Genomic DNA, 21,622 nt, shown 5'->3' on the forward strand with positions numbered 1-21,622 from the left:
TTTTTTTTTAAAACCATTACAAAAAATTCTCGTAAATTTAATCAATAAATCAAGATTAAAAGTTAAAGCTTATCACAGTATTTAAATATCATATAACATGAATACTCAGTGCTGAGTTGACTTATTGACAGAATTTTGATTAATTATTATTACAAAGACTTTTGTTTGTTTGGTCAGAAAAAGTCAGCATCACATTGGCATATCACTTTGAATTTATTCGTATTATCAGCAAAATGTACTTGTAATATCAAAAGTACAATCACAGATATGATGACAGAATGATTCCTATCAGTGTTATATTATCATATGTTATAATATCAGATGATATTGTTACTGTGGCATTAATGTGAAAGCAGCATTGTATCTGGATGTGTAAGAATGCTCTACATTGTCAGCTTGTTTGATTTAAAAAATCTTTATCTGCAAGTAACATATCTGTTGTATAAATACAGCAGAGTAAACAAACAGTGTATTCCCTCTGGGGATAAGACGAAAGTACTCAAGTAAAATACATGCACCTAAAAATCATACCTAAGTACAGTACTTCAGTAACTGTACTAAGCTACACCACTGGAAATGAGCAAAAGAAATTAATACCGAGTCCGAATTTACATTACATTCACTGCACAGTGATTCACCTTTAGGTATATTTTTTGTTAGTAGTATTAAATGAACAAACTTTACGACAACATAGGCTTACTTTGCAGTTGCCAAACCCACCTGAGACCCTCAGCGGCCCAGAGGGCTTCAAGGTCAACATGTGGCAATTAGTTTGTAGTAATTTGGTTAATCACACTTTTGTTTGGTGATACACAAAACTAAGGCACAATATTAACTTCAGGTGACACCACCATTATTACATAATGATGAGGCTCCATCTTGTAGACAGATCCCAAGTTTAAATCTAGTTTGAAGGACTTAATGTTGCGTTTACATGGTTTACATATCTAAATAAATCTGAGCTTAATCATGTCACAAACGTAAGACTAAGTTATACATATGCAGAGAGAGTGGTAGAAACAGTACGGTCATAGGCGTAGATTTCAGGAGGAGACTCAGGGGACACATTTCCCTCAGTATTTATATTTACCCCACCCCCCACCCTCAACGCACAAATAAAACATGAAGCATCCAAGGACTTTTATTTTGGCAAAAGTAAAGACAGTTGCATAAGAATGTACCAGAACACTGCAAATCAAGTGTTTGATGCTCAGAATTTTCTGGCAGAAGACCACCAAACCTCCTGTTTCATACTGTATGTGTCCCCCCAGCCCAGTGTTGAAACAAAACCTATGGCCAAAACTTGTCTTAGAGGGCTTTAGAATCTGTATAATACACAATATCCATCCACTAACCATTGATTCTCTATTCAGATAAGGAAAAACTCAACAAAAAAACCTTCAACAAGAAAAGACAGGATGTAATATATGTTTTATAAACAGAGTAGACCAACAGCAGCAGCAGAATTACAATATGGAGAAACAGAACTGACTGTTTTCAGTAAATAAAGTCCATACAACATGGTAGTGAATGATAAATTAAAGAGTTATGGACAAGAAGTGTTTGGAGTGAAGACCGTGAGTTACTGGAATGAAGGTTCATGTTGAGTGTCTGCGTGTTGCTCAGTCTGACTCATGAATGGAGCGGCTGTAAGACGCTCACACAGTGACTCAGTGAGTTATGACTCCCTTCATTCACAGCCCAGTAAATGCTTGTTTCAGGAAGCAGTACATTAGACAGCATTAATTTAATAGATCTTTTACCAGAGTACTTAAGCTCTGCTCTGCCCCAGGGGGACGAGCTGCTTTTAGTGATATGTAGCTGCGGAAAACAGAGAGGAGATGATGCAGTGGGCAGAACAAAGCTCCATGCAAAGTAAAGGAGACTTCTTCAGGACATGGATGTCACCATCTACAACAACATTATTTGTCTAGTCCTTCAAAAACAGTTACAAACCACTGATGAAAAAAAAAGTCCATTGTATGATGTGACAATGCTGTGGTTAAGGTTTGGTTAGGTTTAGGACCAAAACAACTTGGTTAGGTTTAGAGAAACATCATGGTTTGTGTTAAAACAAGTACTTTGTTATGGTAAGGAGATAATAAGATAATATGCGGCTGAGTCTTACCAAATCAAATGGGGATCTTCCAAAGTTTCTGGGTTTTTAGTACATTTTTTGTTACTGCCCCACTACTGCAGCTTAACAGGGAAACACAAAGATTTAAACAGATGAGTGATGCTGTTATTCTGCTTGCTAAGACAGTCCCAGACATTCATGTTCCCCTGAGGATGAATTATAACAACTGATTCCCTGGCTTTTTCTGTGGCACCATCATATCTTAATATCTTCTTTATAAATGTTTGCAATTTTACTAGTATTTCCTGGCGTTTGATAAACACAAAAGTGTCAAATACAGAAAAGGTTCATCCCCTGGGGACCATGACGGTCCATGACAAGTTTGTCCTTAAGGTCGAGCTAGAGAAAAGATAATACTGTCACTATAACCAAAATATTTGTAATGGCCAATTGTTGCTGCAAAACTGAACGTTTTATCTGATCTGACACAGCTGTGGTTAAGGTTTATGAAATCAATTTGGTGAAAGATCATAAGTAACGACATAAGAATTGGTCATACAGTCATATATACACACAGTATTTTTGAAAACAGGGGAACCCTCCTTCGTTCTGAAAAAAAAAAAAAAAAATCCCATCCACACACACAGTTGCATATAAATTTTTTTTTTTTTTTTTTTTTTTTAAAAAGAACTGTCTAATTGAAACGCAAAAACAAACTGAGACTCTGTCAAGAGCATGCCAAACCAACAGCCGGTCATGTTAGAGCTTAGATCGGGCCCAAAAAATCCAGCCCGACCCCACCCTAGCCCGTGCATGTTCTGTCGGAGCCCAGCCCGGCCCATCCCTTTAACTGTAATTATGAGCCCGATCCCGGCTTAAACTTGACATTTTTTTAAGGATACGAACGTGGACATTGAAGGCTGACTCTCATCTTTCTTTCCATGGCAAGCCTTCGTCATGTGCCTCTTAAGTGTTGAGGTCCCCGTCTTTTTGCTGTCATATACCAGCATCATGCTGCACTTGGTACACTCGACGAAGCCGACACACGCGCTGTCACCGTCGACAACTCACATGTGCGCGGCCAGTGGCGCCATCAAGGGGGGGGCCAGCCCACGGGTCGGGTCGGGTTCGGGCTCGGGCAGAGAATCTAAGCTCTAGGTCATATTGATGTTGGTCACTCAGCAGCCTGATATTTTTTACCTGGACCTCTGTGGTGCATTCTTTCACCCCTGTTTCTCACAAACATATAAGAAGTCCTGTAAGTAAGGCTAGAGTAAGCATTATTTTGGTCACGTCCGCCATTGCACGAAATGTCCCCTCATTTGTGACACATCACAAAGAAGATAACGGTATACACCCTTATGTTACAAGCCAAAAACTCCTGTTGAAAACTGAGTTTCTGACCATCTTTGCCATGGATAGAGTTTAAAAAAGGTCTGTTTTTGGGAAACTAAAATGCTGTTGTGCAGATGAACGGCCACATTTTTGAATATACTGTATACCTTTTGTCAGTGACCGTGGTAAAAGAAACCAACTTTCCTCCTTTGCGCCCAATGGACAAGACTCATAATTCCGATGGCCACTAGAAGGCGCTGAACATAAAAACACGTTATAGAGCGCTACAGGGCTGATGTTTTTTGGTGGGCCGATGCAAAAGTTAGTGATGCCCTGGTTCCCTCATCAAAATGGGATTTTTCCACTGGATTTTGGAAGAAAATTGCAGAAATCAAGTTCTGTGGCAAACAGAAGTTTATGGAACTTACAGGTTTAGTTCAGCAAGAAAAATGAACACCATTTTTATGATTTTTTAAGGTGTAAATGCAATTGCCAGAAGTAAAAAGCATCGTTAGGCTGTAAACAAACTATACCATGAAGCCTGAAGTCGTATGACTTCAAATTCCCACCACTACGAAGCTGTAAAGCCGTGTTAGGTGTGGGACATTCTGTGGTCTCATTTAGCCCCTCGTTAAAACTACCTTTTCTAAGACACGTAAAAGCATCACATTTCACAAGCAATATATTTAATGAGGTATATTATGCAGTAGAAATGTGAAAGTCTCTTGAGCTTGTGTTAACCACAGACCTTATTTCAGGCATCTAAACCTATTCAAAAAAACTCATTAACTTTACGAGAAGAACTGGGAGTGCTAAAATGCAACTTATTTCCGGGATTACGGACTCATTCCTACACCACTCTCTTATTGAGCATTTGCTGGAAATGTGCCGATATTACTGTTTTTCTTGGGAGGACAGCCTTCTGCATAACGTATTAAGTACCAAAGATTATAAAAATATACACATTTGTTTTGCTGATAACCAGTTTTATTTTCTGTTTGTCTTTTTTAGAAATTATTGAATGTTCATATATACAGCGTGATTGTAAATACCTGTAAACTACAGACTCTGCCATGGTTCAATGTTTTGCTCAATAAGAGCACTGATGTCTGCTGTAAGAATCAAACCTGTGACATCTGGATGTCAGGACAGTTTGTCTACCCTGCAGACGACGGCGCTACTGTTTGCCTCCCCTTCTAGTTAAATGTGGAAAATGTGCCCCATTTGATCTACGTTTAATCCAAACAATAAACACAGGGGCTCTTTGGCTCGACCTCCTCTGTGTTATTGTACCCAGCATGCTTTGCCCTGCACAGATCTCATGGGAACTCTCTCTCCATTAATAGCTTTTTTTCCACTGTTTTCATTGCGAGTTAGTTTTGAATCCTTTTGCTGAGGCAGATATGTAGAGGAAAGGATTATCTTCAACAGAACACTTCACCAGAAGTCTGTCATTTTGTTTCATTTATACAAGGATGTTTTCTTTTTATCTGGATTGTAAAAAAAAATCCCCCTAAAAAGTCAAGGTGTTTGTTTTTCTGGCCTGCTTGTCAGCAGATATATCAAGCTCAAATTTATCAACAGGTTTCCGTAAAATGTAGTGGACAAATGGGCTCCAGGCCAACAGACCACTGATTAGGTTCTGGTGATGATCCAGATCTGAGATTTGTTCCCTCAGGGATGTTGAAAGGGATGTCAAAATATCAGCTCCACTTAAAATGTTATAGAGGGTTGTAAATATTTCATTTATCTTAAGATGGAGGAAACATTTCTCAACCTTTATGGGACACTTCATTCTTCAGGGGATTTTCCCAAATTTGGTGTTTTCCGTACCTTCAAAGTCTCCCATAGGTGTTCAGCTGGGTGGAAATCTGGTGACTCTGAAAATCCATTGCAAATGATTTACATCATTTTCATCAAACTATCTGCATTCCTACTTTGGTATCTTCCTAAAATGATAGCTGAGGCATTTAGCATTTTCTCCCTTCTGACCTTCTTCTCTTTATCATTTCCCCCTTCATCAAACTCCCGCTTCAGTTCGTAACACTGTGTCTTCCAGTGGCAGCCCAAGGCCAGCTGATAAGATGGGAGCCATGAGATCATTCTGCCAATTCAGCTCAGTAATCTCTGTGGGAGGTTTAAAGCGGGACGTTCAACGTCGTCTGCCCTCTTGTTTGGTTTCATAACAGTGACTGCTGTTCCCATGACAGCATAACAGGGAGCACAGAGGACGACTGAGTTTGTTTGGGTACAGTTTTCTTTTCCGAGGAGGGCAAACAACTGATAACATCATGATGGATTACGCTGGCAAAGACGTGACGTTAGAGGTCATTTCAGCTTAGCTCGGAATCCTCAATAGGCCCTTAAAAATGTCGGTGGTGTCACCATGCTTCTTTGATAAATTTCTTGTCAAATTAAAGCCGGGACATGGTGTACTTTGACTACTTCATCTGTTTGTCCAATGTGTCCCATGTGTGCTGCGTGTGTCAGTTGATGCCTGTCAAATGCTGTGACATAAAGCAGTCAGTGTGTATTGTGTTGTATTTGTCTCAGTAATCAACTGCCTTTAAAGCATTTTCCTGACTGCCTTTTATAAAAGACACATCTATACAAACAGTTAACAGGACACCTTGAATGGCAGACTTTCCTCAAACTATAGAGATTGATTCTTGATCTAGGAAACAGTAGTTTGACCCCAAAAAATGTCCACTTACTAGCTTGTATCAGCGGATTGAGTCCCTCAAAGACGTTGAAGAAGCAATATTTGTAAATCTTTCTCAGAGCCAATAAGAAAAAGATTTTGCGTGATACATCATCTTGATGTAAAACACATGTCCCATACTGTTAACACTGATGCACACGTGTTACTGGCCATGCAATGTGGAAGCAAACCAGGAGGTTGTTTTTGTGGTGTAAATACTTGTCACTTCAGTGAATGGGTGCCATCTTGGAACAGTTCTCGTAATGTAAGCTCTTATTTAGTCCAGGTGTCTTTCCTTACACATATAAAATGCACACTTTGAAAAGAACCTTTCAGAGCCAGGCTCCCTCTGTCTCTAGATTTCTTTGATTAACTTCATTATCCAAAAGGGAAATTAGGCTACAATGCAGGCACAAGATTGTACATAAACCTCATACATAGATGGTTAGGTTTAAGCACAAAAAACATGTGATTATGGTTAGGAAAACATGTTTTGGCTAAAAATCTGGTTTGGTTGCTACAAACAAGGCTGGAAATGTTCCGACGTGTCATTAAAAATACCCGCTTTGTTGTCTGTGGGTCTCGAACAGTAGTCTGCTGCTGTCTGATGCTTAGCAGCTGTCTCGTCTAGGTATCTTGCTTTCCATTGTCCCCTCCTCCTCCTGATAAGAAACTCAACTTCTATACACATAATCTGAACTACATCATACGTATAAAATGTAGAAGTGTAACACATCAGACACAAAAATGTACAGTGCCAACATTTTATTCTGGTGAATGGGCTGAACCCACAGTGGTGCCAGTGTTTGTGCTAAGCTAAGCTAACCGCGTCCTGGGCCTAACTCTGCGTTGAACACAAAGATATTATTGATAGTGTCATTTAGGTCTCAGTAAATCAGCAAAGACAGTAAATGGAATGTCTTTAAAAGATCCAACATGTTTATACAAAGACTATGTCAGTGTGAGTGAGGCAAAACCCACTTTATGTTTATTGAACCTAACGTTTATTCTCAGCAGATCTTCAAAATTATCTTGTTAAAATGCAGAATGTTAGCATCTTTATACACAACCTGCACATGCACACTTGAGGCATGATAATATAAGCATGTTTAACATTACTTCTCTCTAAATCTGGCATGTATAATTCTGGTTTATCTAATCAAAATATGTGGAAATTAAAAACTTTCTAATCTGTGAGTCATGGTGTTATACTCCATTTTTCTACATTGTCAAATTTGTGCTTAGTTTATATTTAATAATCTGCTTAGTGATATGAAAGATTTCTTGCATCAATTATAAGTTCATCTCTGCCTTTATTGGTTACTGTGATGGTCCGTGAGTCTCCTCTGAGGTCACTTATGGGATGGTCCGAGGTTATTCCCCTCTTATGAGTCATTTCTCAAGTCAGTGAAATACTAAATCACTGGTGGGCTGACCACAAACCACTTGAGATTCATCAGCATTCGGGAGCTAAATGGCTTGTAAAAACGTAAAACTGACGTGAAATCAGCAGTGGTCAAAGCCTCTGTTACTCTCATGATATCCTGCCCACTCTCTCTCTCTCTCCTCACCCCCTTGTCTTTTTACTCCCAGAGTTTATGAGGGAAGTGACTTCATGCTCATTCCATTTGAAAGGCATGTGAGACTTGGCTGCAGCCCGGCTGCATGTTGGGAGTGATGTCAGCTTTCTGGACTGGTCACTGCTGATTACAGCTCTTGCACAAACCGCTGGGAGGATAAAAAGTTGCCTTGTTTCAGCCCACGAGCTTCCCCCCGGTGACTGACGTGATCCGGGAATGTATTTCTAATTAAAGTCGCTCTGGGCAAGAATTTTATGTTGGGTGCAACATAAAGGAGTGTCTCATGCTGCTATAGCTCATTTATGGTGTCATGATGGGACAATGGCTAAGAAAATTCCATCCATCTAACACCATTTAAGCAAAACTCTATTAAACAGCAGACATATATTCACTGTCTTTGCTTTGACAGAATGATTTATTATCTGTTTGCTGCCAAATGTCTGCATGCTGATAGACATCTCAATCTTGAATATAAAACTGCAGTGTAAGTGGTATTGGATGAAAGTGTCTGCCAAATACTATAAGTGGAAATGTAAATGTAATAACTTAAGTAAAGATGAGTAAAGATTGAAGTACCTGCACTGACTGAGAGGATTTAAGCAGTAAAATTTAGAAAGAAAATCATCATCTTCTTTAACTGTTGAGATCATAACAACACAAGAGCTTTTTCAGTTTCTTTGCAAAAGGCCCGGAGACCTCTCCTACACAGGAGCAAGACATACAAACTTTGATGTTTTGCCTCTTTTTGGTTGTTGTTGGTTTGTATTTCTCCGTAGTCATAATCCATCATTTTGTGGTTTTGTGTCTCTTTAAGATTTTTTTGTTGTCATTTTTGTTTTGTAGTCATATTGAGTCTTTTTCATCATAATCCATCCATCTTCATATAATACAACATTTTTCTAAATATGTTTCAAGGGAAATAGAAGTGCTACCTGAATTATGTCAACAAAATGCTACGTTAGTTTAGGGAACGATCATAGTTTTGGTTAAAAATTGAAAAAAGAAAAAAAAGACACTGTCAGTATCACAGTTGACTTTTTCAGTCCTTAAAGGAACTGTATACGACATTCAGAGCATAACTATGAGTCAGGACAAGGCTCTCAACATGGCTGTTGAGGTGGCTGAGCCAGTAGTTAGCAGTTAACAATGGCAACAGTGCTGACTTAATGATGTTAACCTGAGGGGCAGTAATCACACATAACCAACGCATGAGTGCAGTGCTAAGCGGCAGTGATGAGTTAGTGGGATACACACACAGGAACGCACATACACTAACATGCATGTGTGGCTGGGTCATCTACCACAACAAAAAACAGAGAAGCTCGGATTACAAAACACACAGAGGGAGCAGCTGTTACATCACAATATCTTTACCAAGCGGCAACCTCAGGGGCTGAAAAATGAAGCCAATATAAAGTGCCAAAAACTGCAGTGCCTTCAATGGCCATTTGAGGCTGACTCCAGAAGCAACTATCCTCATAGATCCCCCTGTTAAAATATCTTCGACTTTACAGCAGAAATAAACATGTTTACAGCCTGGTACAAAAAATGGGTCTCTATAGCCAATTTCCCCTTTCATGACAACTGAACTGAGGAGGTGGGGGTGTTATATAACTCACTCATTTACATTTTATTGCATAATTAAGGGTATATATGGTCACTTTGGTTAAAAAAATACGAGGTGACGGCCAAATTTGCTGTACTTGAGGCTTTTAAACGAGAGACCACAAACCAATGGGTGACGTCACAGCTACATCCATTATTTTAAAGTTCATGATTTCTATGTAGCAAATAGCTAGTTGATTGCTGCTATAATAATGCTCTGAATGTCATACACAGTACCTTTAACCCAGAATATGATCTCTCACTAACCATAACGAGTACCTTGAGTTGCCTAAACATAACCATATAAATGTTATTATGTTTTAGTTGAGAGAAGAGAGTGCAAATTGTAGGCACAAAAAAGAAATATGTAGTCAGTTAATGTTTTGCACATATTATGTTCATTAAACTACAATTTTATACCAAAAAAGAAAGCAATATTGTAGACATGTAAATTCTAGGAGACAGGGTTGACTTTGTCATATCTGTATTAATAATAAAATCTATTTATGTGTAAGCAAATCCCTCCAATTTTAGTTCTTTTCAAGTTTTTTTTTGAAAACCTAAATCTCTTCCTTTTCCTCTGTTTAGTGCAAAATGACTTCTCCTCATCTCTTTAGCAGATAAACCTCCCTGCAGGACTTGTAAACACGTTAATAGCTGTCTGAAATAACCTTTGCATTAAGTCCAAACTTCTGACCCAGTTTTCACTCCTAGTTTTACATTAAATTAGGCTGCATGTATGATTTCTATTTTTGTGGCAGCCTCTTCACGGCCCTGCTGCTCACTCATCTGTAGAGCCTTAAGACCTCCATATAAGGTGGCGGATAATGATGGCAGGGTCACTGCAGTCAGTTGACTCTGTATATAAACCTGTATCTCATGTAATTTAAATAAGTTTCAAACTGTCCAAACTGTTTTCAGCTGTCAAAAAGTGAAAGCAGTGATGAGCATACATATTTGAGAAAGTGTATTTAATAAAATCTAAAAAATATGCACATACACAAATATATATATATATATATATATCTATCTATATATATATATATATATTTTTTTTTACCATATTTGTAAAAAAAAAAAAAAAAAAAGTGAACTAGTACAGTTTTGGTCAGAACTGCACCAATTTTGATTATTTCCAAAATGAGTCAGCACACAATTTAGCTTGAGGTCAAACTTTGAACTTACAACCACAATGTTTCATTTTACAGTGATGCTTATTTGTATTCAGACTCCATAGAAATTTGGCATTTTAGAGGCATGAAAAGAACTTACTGGCAATGGTAGCTGCTGCATATATTTTAGGAAAATTTACTGGAGGGAAAACATGAGAAGTCCTCCAAATTCAACAAGAAAATACATCACATATTTTACTACACAGTTTTCCGATCTGACGTCACTATCAGCCAGACGACATCATTTGTCTGTGCCTTGCAAAACCATTTCAAAACACTGCTGAAAAATAATAGTTTTCTGATGAAACAGCGCTGTGGTTCAGGTTTTTAGGTTTTAACATTACTCCTTCATTAAAGGGAAAGTGCTTAAACTCAAATTTGTGATGCTATAAGGTATAAAGTCTAAAGCTGCTCCATAGACAATAAATTGGTAAAGATGTCATAGCTGACACTGAGAACAGCCAGGGGAATGTTCTAAGTATATGGGTACATTTTCTCTATCAGAACACTATAAAACTAATTTGGGTATAAAATGAAGCAATAAATCACCAGAGGCTGTGGTCTGCAGTAATTTTAGAATAGCTAACCGTTGTTAGGCAGGACTTGCAGCAGAGTATGTTGAAAGTCTGAGGTCAAAGTCACCTTCACCTCCTAATGACGAACTTTGCAGGGATATTAAAGATGTTCGGTCTTAAATCTCAATATAGACACAGTTTTACTGACGTGGTTTCCTCACGTGCCATTGCTGCAGGCTTTTCCTGACGAGTGCAGATTATAATTGTTCTATTCTGGATGTCGCTATGACGTGCTAAGGATGGTAATATGAGCCTGTAGTGACATTCAAGCCTTAACTGTAAGTGTCTCTATTTCAAGCGCAGGGTGCTTGATAGTCTGATATTAGTCAAGCACTGTACACTATATTTCAGCCTGCAATGTCGAGTGGTTTTCCACAGAATCATAAAAGCCAGAATGACATGCTGATGCAAGAAAAACTCTGATGGTTTCTTGCAGCCTGGTACAGAATGTGCTTTCCTGTTGCCATGTCATTAACTGTGCAGGTAAATGTGTATTTGTACTTGGATCACCAGAGGTATCAAAGTGAAGGAAATGCAAAGTGGACCCCTGTGCATAGATTCATTGTGTTATCTGAACTTGTCAGTCCTCTTAACAGCTTGTGACCTCATTGTGACTGGGTCAAAGAGGTTGTCTGGGACTGGTGTACTATTTGACTGTATTGACGCAAGGAGGATCTCTACCATCATGTGAAACTAAAGTAAAGTCAAACATGTCAACATCTTTTCATTTAGCCATGCTAGTAGCATGGTTATAGGATGACAGTATCGGTCAAAGTGGTGTAATATCATGACAATGAAATTTTGGACAAAAAATCTCATGGTGCACAGAGGATCCTATTGACTTGGGTGTGTCTCTGACTTTTCCTCTAGCACCACCATAAAGTCAAAATTTTAACTTATTGATACTTTGGTTTATGTCCAAATTCCTGCAGAATTAATGACCTTCCCATCAGCCTCAGCTGTACTTTGTATTCACCACCTATAAGCATGTTTGCATGCAAAACTAAAATGGTAAATATGGTCAACATTATACTTGTTGGCATTAGGAAGTATTGTCTTTAGCTACTTTTATGCTGCCTCTTCAAGTCGGGAATTTCATACCAAAATACCGCCTCACTTTTCTGTATAAAAGGAACAGTCGTGGAAAGGGGGGACAGAGCTGTCTCGCCTGCAGGCAGCACTAAAATGACAACTGTATGAAAGGGACAGCCGGCAGAATGGGTCCATGGACTAGATAGGTCTGACGTTTTGACAATGTATTATATGTGGGACCCACAGCTGGGAGATTTAAAAAGAGGCTGATAGCTGTTAGCAGCTAACTCAAAGGAGAAGAACAGCATCCGGAAATGTCCACAAACTGGGAAAACAATGTGGTCTGGGAGCTCATTACCCTTTGTGCAGGGGACGAGATCAGCTGCCATATAACAGAGATGGTAAATGATTGATATTGTTTATAAGGCGCTGCTGTTGCATATGTTGTGTTACATGTCATGCCTGTCAAGCCACTTCTGCCTCCATGATGCTGGCATGCTGTCTAAAATCACACACTGGAGTGGCATAATGGCACCATTGTTTGTTTCTGTGTAAAAATGCAAAGGCCACACAAAGAAGGAACTTCCTAGCGGCCTTATAGCGTGACCTCTGTATGAAAGGGGCTATTTTGAGCATGTTAGCATTTAGCCGAGAGCACCATTGTGCCTGAGTACAGTCTCATACATGGCTGCAGACTCTTGTTGCCTGATGGTCATGTTTTCTTTGAAATTGTTAAAAAAGGAAGTTTTTGTGGTTTAAATTTCCTGGAGGAAGTCAAACATCAGTGTGTGACACAAGAACAAAAAGTGTGAAAGCCGGTTTTAGCCATTGTATTGTTTTTAAATCTTGTTATAATATCAGATATTTGACTTTGTGTTCTGGACATCATGATGAAATGACCCCGTTATAATGAAAAAATTAGAATGAATCCATTATTTGTTCTTGTCAGTTCTGTTCCAGTTTGTCTGCATCTTAGCTTCACTGTCCGACTCTCACGGAGAGAAGTGCAGCAGGACTAACTTTGTGAAACACAGGCGCAAACAATTACTTTGGTATGTGCAGATGATGAGATAATCAAGCGGTGACCTTGAGATAACGAGATTCTAAAACGGCACAAAGCACGGGGCTACTGAGGTCACAATTTCCAATTAGGTAGGTATGACATCACTGCAAAACTTTTGACCCAACTTAAAAAAAAATTATGTCAAGATGAAAAAAGGGAATGCGTCTGATGAAGATCAATTAATAAAATACTCATATGGATCTAATAAACATGTCTGGGAGGGCCTAGTTGCAAATATTTTTCACATTTTAATATTGGGGCCGTTGATTTCAATGATTGATATAAATTAAACCAATGAATGTGACTTTTTTTCTTTGGATGATAATCTGCAGATTCATGTACCATTTTGTAAAATTTAAACTGTAACCAAAGACCCTCAAATTGTCAAAATATTCTCACCACAAGACCCCATTTTTTAAATGTCTGGACCTTTTGATCATATCTCATGATCTTCTTCAGCAGAGTTTTTATGTAATTGTAGATGTTCAATTTTCCATTTTTCAGAAAACTGTAAGGACTTTTTTTTAGCTTCAGAGTTCAATTTTCTTGACCAGAAAGTCCATTTAGTAGCTGTTCTGGAGCTTTCCATCGTATTACATGATCTTCATGAGTAGCTGAAGTTGTCCAACAATAATGTAACCTCACACATTACATCTTAGTTCACTTTAATCATATAAATGTATCTCACTGACAGCACTATTAATATTTTTGTTTATGTGTAACATTTAAACTCTTGTTCCCTTGCTTCAGGGTAATTTTAGTTCCTACCTGCTGTTGTTTGTTGGGGGGAAGTTGAGAGTGTGACAGTGACAGGCGTAATGAGCAAATTATTGTAAAGCTGATTCATTAAAGGAGAACTGTAGTCTGCACAACCCAGAGTGACTGAGGAAGAATTCAGAATTACAACAATAACCATCCAAACTAAACCCAGATCATCACTTTTATTCAACTTCCCTGTTGTGAATACACTCAAATCTGACTCTTTCAAAGGCAGTTTGACCTGCGTGTGAACCTGAACCGCTCAGCAGTCGCGCAGCTTTCCTCTTCAGAGAGGCTGAACATAACGTGCAACAATCCTAGACACTGTTGGAAAGTTGGAAACCACGTTTTTCATCCAATGGCCGCGGTAGCTGTTACCTCCCAGATGTCTTTCACCACTCACACCGTTTTACAAGCTCAGATGGATGGAAATAAACCTCCAAACAGTCAGTGGCTCCCTGCCAGCTGAGCTCACGGAGCAGACAAACCTGTAGCTGGTGGCTGGTTTAAGCTTCCCATTAAAGTATCTCTTCTTAGTGTGTTTGAGTTGTGGTAGCTGTGTGGACAGTCGCTAATAAAGGGGATTTAGAAATAATAAAATAAATAGACGATAAGCTTAGATGAAAAATCAGTTGAAGTGTAAACAATAAAGAGGAGTTGAAATAGCACAATTGTTAGAACTGAATTAGGACTGAATGCCCCAACGATCTCTGAAGCATGTAAATGTGTGTTTAAGAGAAAGGGAGAAACAGAGAGAGGGGAAGAAAAGGCATAAAGTGGACAATTGCATGCAATGCTTCTATAGACTTACACACTGTAACTAAGTAGGAACTGCCCTGTACCTGCTGAGTTGTAAGAACAAATGTCATCACCAACTGTTCCTGGTTTCCTGTGTGCTGCAACTGGGGCCTAATACCATCTATTAAAGACTAGTGGTGAGGCTGAATTTTTTTCCTGATTGAACTGCTTCGGTGTTCATTGTTCCTAAGGTTTTGATGGGGTGCGGAATTAACTGCAGAGGTCTCTTCATCTCCAAAACAAACTTATTCTGTGATGTAAACCGGTAAAAACCTATGTTAAAGCAGTTTTTACATTACAAATCAATGTTTTTCCAATGCTGCTCATTGCAGATGGGCTGCTAACTACAGTGGCCGGCGCTGTAACGTGAAGAGCCCTGTCTGGAGCCAGTGTTTGGTTTGTCCATTCTGGGCTACTGTAGAAACATGGTTGTGAACATGCTGACATATATGGACAAGGACCTGCTCCCTATGTAGATGTAAATGGCTTATTCTACACTAAGGAAAACACGATTCTTATTTTCAGGAGATTAAACACTAAAGAAAATATTCATATATTCAATTTCTGCCAATATATCCCCCTTAATCCTACACACTGGATCCTTTAAGGTGAGAACAATGGCGGGATGATGTCATTTCCACTGGGAATAGAAGGACACGTCCCCCACAATGTTCAAAATCCTATTTTTGTCGCCCCTCACTTTTACAGGTCCAGTTTGATTCAGTTAGTTAAAGACCAGTGAAGCATGTCCACTTAGTGTCCAACCACTAAGATTCACATGAAAGTAGCTCTGAGATGATCAAAACGTTAATCTTAGTTGCCTTCAATTATTATTGTGGGCGCTTGAAGCTCACAGCATTTAAGCTTATACAAGCAGTAGTGAGTGATTTGCAGACCTTTTTTGTTTGCAATAAAACAAATTCAAATGAGCCCAGTTGACTCAATTTTCTTCTCTTACTTCTTCAAATTGTAAATCTAGCAAACAGATTTGCAGAAAATAACTGCTTTTGTGAGGTTATAAGGATTGTTATCCTTGATTTATCCTTGTGCAATTTCATAAATACATCATTATGCAGCCCATGTACTACAGAGAAGCTAAGCAATAGTGGTATTATTTAATTTGAAAAGAAATAAACACAGAGATTTTGCTGGAATGATTCTCCTGCAGATCCGCTGTCTGAGGAGAAATAGAGACTTTGAACCAGTGAAGCGTAAAGTCAGAGGCATTTAGGGAATGATGAAATCTGTGATTAACTGCTCGTAGACCTAACAAATCATGATCCATATTTGACTGAAATATTAAACAGTGGATTAATGACAGGAGTATGTTTGTTTTGGCTCAGCTGTAAAGTTATTTTTCATCTGCAAACAGTCCCAAGCCCTCCTGCAGCACAGATGACTGACTGCATTTACTTTCCCCCTTATGGTGAGTTACAGCGACAGGAGAGACCTCTTTAAACCTCCTCACCAAGCTGATCGTTCCCTTATATAGTCATTTTTCAATCTACATGCCTAAATCATATTGCACATGAAAAGTATGACGTCTAAAGAACTACAAAGTTGAGCTGGTGAATTTGGACAGCTGCCATCACTTCCAAAGCAGATCATAGGGAGCTCTGCACAATTGCATTAAAGTCATCTTGTGTTAGACGTTATATTAACCAGGCTAAGTACATGTTCTTCTTTTACCATATCTCATATCTCATTTATTTAATATATTGTTTTTCCTCTTGAAACAGGATGTTCGGATGGGACATAATGCAGGAAAGGATCATTATAACTAAACCAAATGGATATCAGCTAGCCAAAGACACGCACTTGGTTAGTTTCAGTTTAGATTTGATTTTTTTATTTTGCACTTATACACAAACAGAAAAAAAAAAAAGTTACAAAAAATGATGGGACAAGATGTTTAATTGGAATACAAGGACAAAGGGAAATGATTGTTAAGAAAATGTATTGATTATTTTTTTTATCATAATTTTGTTTAGGCCTACATAAAGTACAAAGAAATAAAGTAAAGTAAAGTACACAGAAATATTTTGTAATCTTCTGTCATTTATGTTGAAACAGATAAACATTATGGTGTTACAAAAGCTATAAAAAGTCATAAAAGTCCTTTTTTTCTTGTTTGACTTTAATTTCACTGCATGCAAATGTTGCATCATTGGTGGAGTGAGCAATAATTTCAATACCATTTGATTTATTTCAGTAGTGTCCATAATAAGGCCAGGAGTCCAATTTGGAAAAGCAACCAATGTTGGAAAAACTTAAGAAAAAGTATGACAGAATCATTATTAAATATGAGCCAAGTTTACCATAACAATAAATCATACTTTTACCCTTGACAGGTATTGACTAGCTAACAAGTGACACTGCTTTGACAGAAAATTAACATGCTCTCTTTGTCTACCATTTTCCGACTACTAAATAGCCTGTCAGAATCCAAATAGATACGATCCATTTCTCCAAACTGTAATCAAATTATGCAAAATGCAAATAAATATGGATGCCTCAAGTCAGCTAAAATCTTCTTTTTAGGGTAATTACACCCAAATTTAAAGGACAAAGCAACCTGCTCTCATCCTTACTCTTCAAATACTGTCGCTTTGTCAGTGGACCTAATCATCAAAATATGATGCGCAAGGTAGCCTCCTGTGTCAGTTTTGGATGTTTACAGATGACCTCTCAGTTGATGCTTGTTACATGCATTGTGTCTTTTCAAAATACATTTCCATTTTTGTAGGAAATGTACAGTTTCTGCATGTTAAATGCATACAGTCTTTTTCAAAATAAACTTACTATGGCAAAAAAAGACAATGCTTAGGATTAGGACACAAAAGCACACCATTAATTTTAGAAAAAAACCATCATGGTTTGGTTTAAAATAAGTACGGATCTTGCTAACTTAATGTCATGTCACGTGACATACAACATGTGACATACATCACTAATGTTGCATTCTACACATTCTAGCACACTACGGTGTTATTAAAATAACTCCACCGACTTTTGGTTTCACACAGGAAATGAACAGTGGGCTCCCGGGTGAAAGTCCAGTGTTGGCTTGACCCGTCCATCTCCACTCTTGCCTGCCCTATATGGACTTGCTTGCTCTTTATACAATGTTAGTTGCTGGCGGCATCAGAAATAGCCACTGCCTAGTGTGAATCATACCGCAGTGAAGGTGTCTGGAACCAACATTCACTGACAAAGCAGAGGTATCTGACGAATTTGTTTGTGGCCAGCAGTGTCAGAAATAGCCACCATCCAGTGCAGATCATACCACCACGAAATGTACCTCTGTACGTGGTATTTGACGAGTCGGGAGTGAGAACAGGTTGGATGTGTTATATTATTATACTGGAAGTGTTACATTGCTACAGTATTATAACTGGCAGTCATTGCATTGACATGAATGATCAGAACTCATAAACATTTTACTCATACCTACCACCAAATATGGCCGCAGTAGAGTGAGTAGGCAACTAGAGGTCAGAATATGTTTGATACACTGTTGTGCCATGAGAAGTATACCCAACTTTTTTACAGCTAATTCAACACTGATAACGTTTGTAGTGCGATAATTGTAATTAATCATGAGATAATGAACAAGGAATGGTGTGTAGTATTTCAAAACAGAGAAAACAATTAGATCACAGAGGCCAGACTTGCTAGCAGGATCTATATTTACCCGAGGACACATCTCTCATATATCATTATTATATGAGCTGTATCAAATACAAAGAAACATGACCCAGTGGATGTTTAGTTATTGCTCCGGGGTTTTGATTGACCGGGCGTGACCCTGCTTTAGTTAACTGTTGAGGCGTTGTAAGCTAGCGTGATAAACAGGCAGTGACTGTTTGTTTACAACAAGTGGTGTTATGGAGGAGCACGAGAGCTGCAGCTGTGAAGGAATATGGAGGTTCAGGCATCCATGGGATTGCTGATGGATCATAAAGTGATAGCGCTGGAGTTCCCCCTTGTTGGACTCTGCACAACACAAGCGGGGAGACCCTAAAAATACCCCCTTTAAAATTTCACCAAAGAAACAGCTGCGTCTGCTGCACAGGGTTCAGCTCACAAATAGAGGCGAAGGACAAACGATACATTTCAGTTGTGGGCTGTAAAATGGATGATTGACAGCTCTCTCATGCTCTTTGTGTGTGTTAGTTTGCTATAATACGATGTTAATGTTGGCAAAACAAAACACTGTTAGCATGTCTGTTCTGTTGCGCTCGCATCATATCATGCAGACTGTAATTATGAGCAGCCAAGTGGGAACCTAATGAAGAGCCACGCTAGTTGCGTTCAGTGGTGCCTCCAGAAATGTTTCATAGGGGTGGCCAGATATGGGGTATTGAAAATCTTGGTGTGGCACACCAAAACCAAAAGCCATAACTGTTTTTTAGGAATCTGCAAATGCAGTTGTAGTATATAGGCTTGGTGAAAACTACGTCAATATGAGAGTAAAGAAATTGCATACTGACATACTTTGGTTTCTTGTTTTACAGTTACTATTACTGTTTTTCTGATGTGCATAGACTAATACTGGTAAAGTTAACATTTTGAGTTCCACAACAATCCTGTTTTAATGTGTGTATCTATACATGTTATGTGGTTAATTGTTCTTTCAACAGGCTGGTTGTCTTTTTCCTTTAAAATACAAAAATACACCTTTAATTCGGTGGAGTACATTGATTGTCAGGAACAAAACTATCACTGGGAACAAGCATTCTCAAGTTTAGGAGAGACTCGTGGGTACCCAGAGATCTAGTTTTTATCCAGATATATTAAGATGAGATTTTGAAGGTACCCTTTGAAAATGGCCAAGCCAGTTGCTCTAACCTTTGAGTGTTATTTAGCCCCCTTGCCAGCATGATACCAATGGATGCCTTAGATTGTCTGGTTACAAAAGAAACCACTTCCTTGCCGCTAGCTTAAAAACAATGAGTGCGCCAAAGCCTCTTAAGGACAGTATTACCAGCCTCCAATTATTTTCATGGTGATGTGTGGGCAGCAATTGTATCAGGAGGGCAGTGCCCCCTGATTTTGAATGCATGACTTGTAACAGAGTGTTTTTACATTGTACAACTTTTACTTTAGTAAAAAATCTAAGTAGTCCTTCCACTATAGGCACAGTGAGGTGGTACAACTTCATGAGAAGTTACTATAGGTGATCACAAAAATCATTAGGATTCATCCTCTGGGAACCATGAATGTCTGGACAAAATACATCCAATGACAAAGTGTTGGACTGACAAACTGACTTTCTATTCCCAAAACTAGCATGTTCACAAATATGACTAATAAAGCTTTTTATAAAACTCAAACTGATTAGAAAACATCCAGACATGTGCTGCACAAAGATATTTCATTTGGACACACATACTGTAGTCCTACTTTGGAGACACTTGTTGATTCTAGAATCAAACCTGTGACCTTCTCATGAGTGGACGAGCTTTCTAACCACCACTGCCAACATACCTCCTCTGCCTACTTATCCACTGTAGATCTCGTGTGTCGACCACGGGCCACAGCTGTCTGAGGTTTTATCCGGTCTCAAGCGTAAATCAGAGACCAGTTTAGCCTCATCGCGTCTCCATAAATATCTCTCCCCAGAGAGGACTAAAGATGCAATCTACAATTTTATTTGGTGGGTTATATTTACGGTTTATTTACATTTCTTCCATAGGAGTTTCAAGTGTTTTTAAGCCATCTTTCACCGCAGTGGTTGCCGACATTATAATATAAACTAATCTTTAAAAGCCTCAAAATACATGCTACACTCTTGTTAGACATTGCGCATTTACAGCCCTTATATCAAAAGCTTAGATAGTAAACTGCATTATAATCATGGGTCCAGCATGTACACGGACAAAAGTGTGTGGACGCAGGGGCAATACACTCATATATGATTGTTTAACATCTTATTCTAAAACCTGGCTGCATGGATTTTCCACAAGAACATTAGGGAGGTCCTCCACTGATGTTGGGTGATCAGGTCTGGCCCACAGTACGTTTTCAACTTCATCCCAAAGCTGTTGGATGGGGTTGAGGTCAGGGCTGCACCAACTGGGTTTTATTTATGGAAGTGGATTTGTGCACATGGGGGTATTGTCATGTTGACGCAGGAAAGGGATAACACAAACTGTTGACACAAAGTTTGAAATACGTGTTGTCTTAAATATCATTGTATGCTGTAGCATTAAGCAGCCCGAGACCAAAGGCACAAGATGCCCCAAGCTACTGGCCGTAAAGGACAATTAGGCAGAGGTTTAAAATAACAAAAAGTTACAAATTTAATATCCATTTCCAAGATGCCATGTATGTCTTTGCACTAGCAGAGTGGACTGTTTTTGTGACGATCAAACACTCAGAGTGGAATCTATCATCAGTGCTCGACTCTTCTTCATCATGGTGTAACGCTGATAAGGTTACTCTGTGAAATGACTCCATGAATCAGAGTTCCTCTCTTGTGAAGGTAAACTGTTTATACAGATCAGTTTGCTTATCTGGGACGTGATACGACATCGCGCTGGCATGTGGAGCCTCGGTTCCATTGAGACCTGCAGAAATTTTTGATGTAACACTTGGCAACCTGGATGAGAACTTTTACACAACCTGTAAACAAACCGTCTCTATTTACAGACCTTATACTCACTGTTTACTCACTTTTTCAGGTGCAGAACGACGCTCCTCTTTTAAGGGTCTTAATAATGTTATTTCAATAAAATAATAATAATAATTTAAATTATCCAATAGGTGTTCTAGTGTAAAAAACAACAACTTGATTTTATGACATATCTATGATACATCTGAAACTTTTAAGTAAACATGGCATTAATGTTCTTAACAGAAAATCAATTTATTTTTAAGTTCTTTGGAAAACTGGGTTTATTTCAGCAATAAGCACTGAAAA

The 21,622-nt window shown here is 38.6% G+C and overlaps 1 protein-coding gene across 2 annotated transcripts in view; it reads left to right on the forward strand.

The window, feature by feature from the left end:
* The window catches only part of LOC126399104 (filamin-A-interacting protein 1), a 47,054-nt gene that overhangs the window by 2,370 nt on the left and 23,062 nt on the right, over window positions 1-21,622 (forward strand). The window lies entirely within an intron of this gene.

This window comes from Epinephelus moara, chromosome 12, assembly GCF_006386435.1.
Source record: "Epinephelus moara isolate mb chromosome 12, YSFRI_EMoa_1.0, whole genome shotgun sequence".
In the NCBI taxonomy this organism is placed as follows: Eukaryota; Metazoa; Chordata; class Actinopteri; order Perciformes; family Serranidae; genus Epinephelus; species Epinephelus moara.